Below are 6645 nucleotides of genomic sequence, written 5' to 3'. Positions count from 1 at the left end.
ACCAAGGTGGCTTCAGAGTAGACTAACTTTACACAGAACATTTTTTTAAAAGACACATTTATTCAGCATCATGTCAGACTATTACATTTAGCAATCAATAGCATGGGTGCAAAAACAAAAAAAAACTACATTAAAACCCTTTGTTGGAATGCTTTATACTTTCCACAGAACAGAAACTAAAATCACTGGTTATCCAATTAGTCACAAATACAATTCTTGAGTTTTTTGCCCATACACATGAGTATTTGTCTAAAACATGTCTTATTTGTAGCAGCTAGGCCCTGCCACCACTGTGCTTGGCTGAGTTCACAAATCTGTTGTAACCTGTAGCTTTCCTGTCACTTCTCTGACTCTCCTCTCCTGCTAAGCTGTTTCCTGGCAGTAATGAAAATCTTCGGACACTGCCATAGCTACTGCTGCTACTGGAACTGGCATAGCCACCTTGGTTTTGTACTTTGGCAAAGTATTGGCATCTACCACCACAGGGGCCAGACCTTCTTCCTCCAAAGTTTCCTCTCTTTATGCGTCCAAAATTTGAAGACTGATTGTTGTAATTGCCAAAATCATTGTAGCTTCCACCACCTCCAAAATTGCTTGCATCATTACCAAATCCATTATAGCCATCTCCACTGCCACCATAGCCACCACCACCAGGGCTGCCACCAAAGCCACCACGACCACTGAAGTTCCCTCCATGACCAAAGTTGTCATTCCTGCCAAAACCACCTCCACAACCACCACCAAAGTTTCCAGATCCACTTTGACCTCTTTGGCTGGATAAAGCACTAGCCATCTCTTGCTTTGACAGGGCTTTTCTTACTTCAAAGTTGTAGCCATTCCCACAGGATGGTATTTCTGAATGACAATCTTATCCACAGAGTCATGGTCATCAAAGGTTACAAAGGCAAAACCCCTTTTCTTGCCACAGCTTCTGTCAGTCATGATTTCAATCACTTCAATTTCCCCATACTGTTCGAAATAATCTCTGAGGTGATGTTCTTCAGTGTCGTCTTTAAAGCCACCAGCAAGTATCTTTTTTACAGATAAGTGGGCACCTGGTCTTTGAGAATCTTCTCTTGAGGCAGCTCTCTTTGGTTCCGTGTTTCTTCCATCCACCTTGTGTGCCTTGCATGCATGGCTGCATCCACTCTCCTCTTCCGCAGTGGCATATGTGTCAAACCCAAAGCCCCTGGAGTGCTTGGTGTTTGGATCCCTCACTACCGCACAGTCCGTGAGCGTTCCCCATTGCTCAAAATGGCTCCTCATACATTCATCGGTTGTTTCAAAGCCCAGCTCTTTGATGGAGAGCTTCTGCAGCTGTTCAGCCTCTTTAGGAGACTCTGACTTAGACACAATGACAGTCAGAAGAGGGACTTTAACAATACTTCCTCAGTGTCATCCACAGGCAGAAAGCTGTTTACCTTTTAAACGGTAAATGGTAGACATCCCATGGGGAGAGACATGAACTACATACAGAGTAAAACCATTTATACAAGGAAACTGACCCCTATAAATTAACAAGGAAACTAAATGAACTAGAAAGAACTTCCTATGTTTCCCGAGTTTCAAAAGGAGTCTGTCCATCTGATACTAACCAAAGTCATAAATAAAATATTAGCAAATGGAATCCAGCACTGAGTTTAAATAATGAAAACTGATGTTAATGGCAGAATGTTTCCATATTAGGAAATGCATTAATATAATTAATCACATCAATATATGGAGAGATAAAAGGAAATGACAGTTTTGATCATGGCAGAGTAGCTTCTACTGAGTGACTGAGATAGAAGCTCTGACTGCAGTGAGCCCAAGGGTGAATTAGATGAGGAATTGAGACAGCAGTTATAGAAGACTCTTTCCAGGCTTGTAGGAAATAGCATAGGAAAGAGAGAGATGGGGTAGGAGCTTGAGACAGTGCACAGGGACAAATGATAAGTTAGGGTATGTGCCTTTTCAAGGTTTAAATATTAGAACATATTTATAGCCTGCAAGATAGGTGTCAATGTTGGGGGAATGTGTCAATATTAAAAAAGGGGAGGGGAAGGGAGGGGAGGGGAGGGGAGAGAAGGGAAGGGAAGGAAAGGGGGTGAACCTTCCAACTCTCAGTGAGTCTGATAAGGGGTTAAGAGCACAGACTCTAGAGCCAGACTGATGGGTTTGCATCCTGTCTCCATCATTTACTAGCTGTGTGTGACCTTGGGCAAAATACTTAACCTCTCTCTGCCTCATATACTCCCCTGTAAGGTAAAAATACTAATGATGCCTTCCTCATAGAGTTGCTACAGGAGTAAATGAATTAATATTTTATAAAGTGCTTTAGAACAATGTCTGGCAATATCTGTCAAATAAAACAAATAAAATATCTGTCTTCTACTAATTAATTCTTTGTACTATTTGTTATTAATACTACCAGGTATAAAAAATGTATTATTGTATGTATTGTAGAATAGAAATTATTCCTTTCTGACTGGGTACAGAGAAAAGGATGGCAACAGGAATTGAAAAGATGCCAGATAATTAGAAGAAGAGTTGAGATCAAAGGTTGCCCATGCCACCTATGATCATCATGGAAGAGAGGCCGGATTCCCCGGAGTGTTGAAGGTGATGAGTCAGCCAGAAATCCCCAGATCCCACTCTGCCCCAGGATCATGTTGGCCATCGTAACAAAACAAGGAAGGAGTGTGAAGGAAGAAGGAGGCAGAGCAGAATAAAGTGGCACCTGGGGTGAAGAGAGAGCCCAGGAGAAGAGCCAGGTGGTTAAAGAAGGACCTCCATGTTTGTTCCTTTATGCTTCCATATCATTTGAATCTTTGATAATGAAAATGTGTCAATATAATATTTAGGCAGCTAAAAGAATGAATAAAGTGCAAGATGTAACTATCCAGGGAAAGTGAGAAAGGGCACACAGGAAGATCTCCCTGTATTGTTTTGTACAACTGTATGTGAATCTATAAGTGCATCAGTAGAAATTTCAATTAAAAAAAAAATGATAGTGTGTTCTTGGGGGGAAAAAAATCCCTACACTGTCTTCCTCACTGTAATCTCAACCACCACATCAGAGGGACACAGGAGTATATATTTTATATGTAGAAATTAAAATTATGACAAAAGGCACATTTCTGTCTGTGCATAATATATCATGGACCAGGCAAAGTGACTGAAGCAAAGGATATTCTGACAGGCGCTTGAGGGGGAAAGGCCGGCAATCAGCCTCTCAAGGGCCTGTGAGAATATCCTTTGCTTTGGTCTCTTTGCCTGGTCCATGTGTTTTTTTGGGTTTTGTTTTTGTTTTTTGTTTTTTGTTTTGTTTTGTTTCGTTTTTTAGCTCAGAATGTTGGTGTTGTCAGTGTGCTAAGAACTGAGCAGCGTGTAAAGGTGGACAAACAGGAGCCCAGTTCACAGTATCGACAGATGAACACATTTGTCATGTGTTCATGACAGCACAACTTAGTCACTAAGAACAGGGGTTTTATTAAAAGGCAACCTTTAGATTCTAATCTTTCTACTGCCACTTACTACCTGTGTGGCTTTGGGCAATTTTCTAAACCTCTCTGGGCCTCTATTTCCTCATCTGTAATAATTAGACTATTACTGTATCACCTTATTTGAAAGAAGAAATGTCAGGAGTCTTCATGATAAGCATGGCAATTAACAAGTTGTTGATATTGACTACTCTCAAAACTTTTTGAAGATAATAGTTAAGGAACAAAGGATGTATTACATGCAAGCCCAAAGAAAACAGAGTAGGCAAAAGGGGAGAGTGGCATCAACAAGATTTTTGGAATATCGAAAATTGCTGAAGTAACAAAGTAACAGACCAGACTGAACAGAGGAAGTTGAAACCTAAAAATGTCTACCCAGACTTTCTTGTAAAATCCAAGTATAAAAGAATTAAAAGGTATTTTGGCAATCAAGTTTCTCTCTTTAAAATGGGACCTAAGACTCAAAGAACAGCAACTTGCTCAGGGAGACATGGTAGCAAGAAGCAGAGCTGGAACGAGACCAGATTAGATCATGACATGCCAGAGAGAAGCAGCAGCATGTGCAAAAATATGGGTGCAAAGTGTGACCAGTCATGCTGCAAACTGCAAGTCACTTCATTTGGCTGGAGTAGCAAGGGCATGAAAAATACGAAGAGGAAAGGGGCCTGACTGTACTGTGGACACCTGTTAAACACTGTTTAACCATTACTAGAACCCAACCAACAACCAGCTCTGGAGTCTTTCTGGGGGAGCCTGAGCAAGATACTGCAACCCCCTGAGCCTTCTTGCTGGTCTGGCTGCTGATGACCTAACTCAAATCCTAATGCTTTGCCATTAGGTATTTCTTCTTCCTTGATATGATATCTAAGCAGGAATGTCCGGTGCACTGACCAAAGTCAGGATCTTCTGTTTTTCCTAGTCTGGGGCTATAGAAGTCTGCAGGAAGATTACTGAGATGGGAAGAAATGAAGAGGGAAGAAAGGAACCAGATGGAGCACTTCAGCATCTCCACAGCCAAATAACCTTGGCAGACTGTTTGATTTTTCCAGAAAGTATCTGCAAAGGCAGAGACGCACTGCAGAAGACAGCGACATGAAGGAGGCCACTTTTGATATCTTGAAACTAGTGGAGGCTCAGAATGAATTTGCTGCTCCTCTGGCCCCAGGTGACAGAGCTGTTGGAAGCCTGAACGGAGTTCAGCAAATTAATCTTGCATATTTTATGGGTCCTGAATGCTGCATTCCTGATGTTGATTACTGACTCCACCAGTGAAGGGGGGATTTGTTTTATGGTGATTTCAATTACAGATAACTGTTATACCCAGAATCACACAGCAGCTGCTTGTAAACCAGAACTTGATATGAACGCAGGCTGTCGAAGGCCAAGGACTGCCCAGAACATGCTTTTAATTTAAAGCTGATGAGAAATAGCTGTTTCTAGAGAAAGAAGTTCTGTTCTTTTCATGTTTCGTGTGCTTTGAATTCAGTATAACACAGAGATGAAATATGACAGCATTCATGCTTAATGCGCCTTTCTGGTTTTCTACTGGGGATAACCGGGATTTTAATATTGTTATCTGGTGGGCAGAGAGAAATGACCTAGCAATCCTGACACCCCCAACTTGGATTCTCTGCGTTATAGAATAGGTTCCTGGCTTCATGCAAGGGACTCGGGAGGATGCCTATGCATGACACCTAGAAACACCAGGGGGCGCTGCAGGGGCAAAGGGCCTTCAGGCATGCAGGCTGTCTAGGCAATGAAGGCCTTTTTCCTTGTCATGCTTGGCGACTGAAAGACAGCCTTCCTCTGCTTAAGCCACCAATGTGTGCATAGCCAAGGGCAGCAGGCTAAGCATCTCCATTTGAGAGACCAAGTCTCAGGCAAGTGGTAGCCCCATCGCAGAGGCCTAGAGCATCACAACTGCAAAGGAGCAGGCGTTTAGTATAACCCGGCATTTCACTGAGGGGAAACTGAGGTCGTGGGGGCAGGTCAAGGTAACAGGAAATTGGAATCTCACCTTGGACTAAAATCAGACTTCAGTGCTAAGTTCAGAAACCCATTATTTTCATTTTCTTACTGATTCCTCATACCAGAGTCTGAAAAGGCAAAATGTTTGAACCTTTCATCTCTTACATTTTCCATCAAATCATCTTGAAGAATGCCACACTGTTGGGTTCTCTTTTCTGTTTTAAAAACCTGGTGGTCAGCCCTGTAGGTATCCCGCCCCAGGAACAATGGTTTACAGTAAAGGAGAGTGACTGACTCAGCCCTGTCACCCTCCAGTGCCAGTGTGTGTAAGTGTACAGAACAAATTTATTTCCCTGTGTCTACACTTGCATAGGTTTGACCCTGTGCACATAAGTCCTAACCCCTCCTAGCCTTTTTCTTTCTGGTCCAAAGAGTACTCCCTGCATTTTCCATTCCACAGGCCTGGCATGAATCCCACACACTAATATAATTAATTTTAATTTTTATAAAGAAAAACAATGTATTGTTGAGATATGTGGGTATCCCCATGGAAACCAGGAATCCATATCCTCACCAACCCATGACACACATCAAAGTAACTATTTTTATACCTAAATGATTAGCGTATAAGCCCTGTTTATAGAAATCTCTCCAGCAAATTCCCAGTAATTGCTCCAGGCTCTTCCTCTCAGACCTCCTTGTCTGGCCAGACACAGCTGCTGCTTCTTCCTAGTCTGGCTGCTGATGACCACATCATCCCAGCTTTGGGATGAGGACATTTTGCTTTTCAATTTCTCATTGCACAGATTTAGGGAAGCATACATCTTCCCAAAAGGCAACTCCATTCTCCTGGAGCTGGCCATTGCAAAGGCCCATGGGCTCTGCCTCACACAGAGTGTGTAGAGAGGCTGCTCCTTGTGCACCTCCCAGCCTGTCCCCGATGGCGGGACCTGACTCATCGCCTCCACCAGGATGCTCCAGACATCTTCGTGCACATTGTCTCCCAAGCCCCTCTGCACTCTTGGCCCCAGATTAGGAACATAGTCCTTCTATACCCTCTATCCAATGCCAGCAACCCTCCTGCTCTAGAATTAACTTCTTCTCAGGTTGACAATGGAAACCTCTACTTCCTCAGGAAGCCACCTGCAAGTGCACCCTGGAAAAAAAAGTCATAAAACCCAACAGTATCTGGCTT

The 6645-nt window shown here is 42.8% G+C and overlaps 1 pseudogene; it reads right to left on the bottom strand.

Annotated features, from left to right (window-relative positions):
- Positions 1-274: 274 nt before the first annotated feature.
- On the bottom strand, positions 275-6409 carry LOC117980478 (heterogeneous nuclear ribonucleoprotein A1-like; annotated as a pseudogene).
- Between the last annotated feature and the right edge of the window lie 236 nt (positions 6410-6645).

The sequence above is a fragment of the Pan paniscus genome, chromosome 4 (genome assembly GCF_029289425.2).
Source record: "Pan paniscus chromosome 4, NHGRI_mPanPan1-v2.0_pri, whole genome shotgun sequence".
NCBI classification, from domain to species: Eukaryota; Metazoa; Chordata; class Mammalia; order Primates; family Hominidae; genus Pan; species Pan paniscus.
This window is presented reverse-complemented; position numbering and strand designations above follow the sequence as displayed.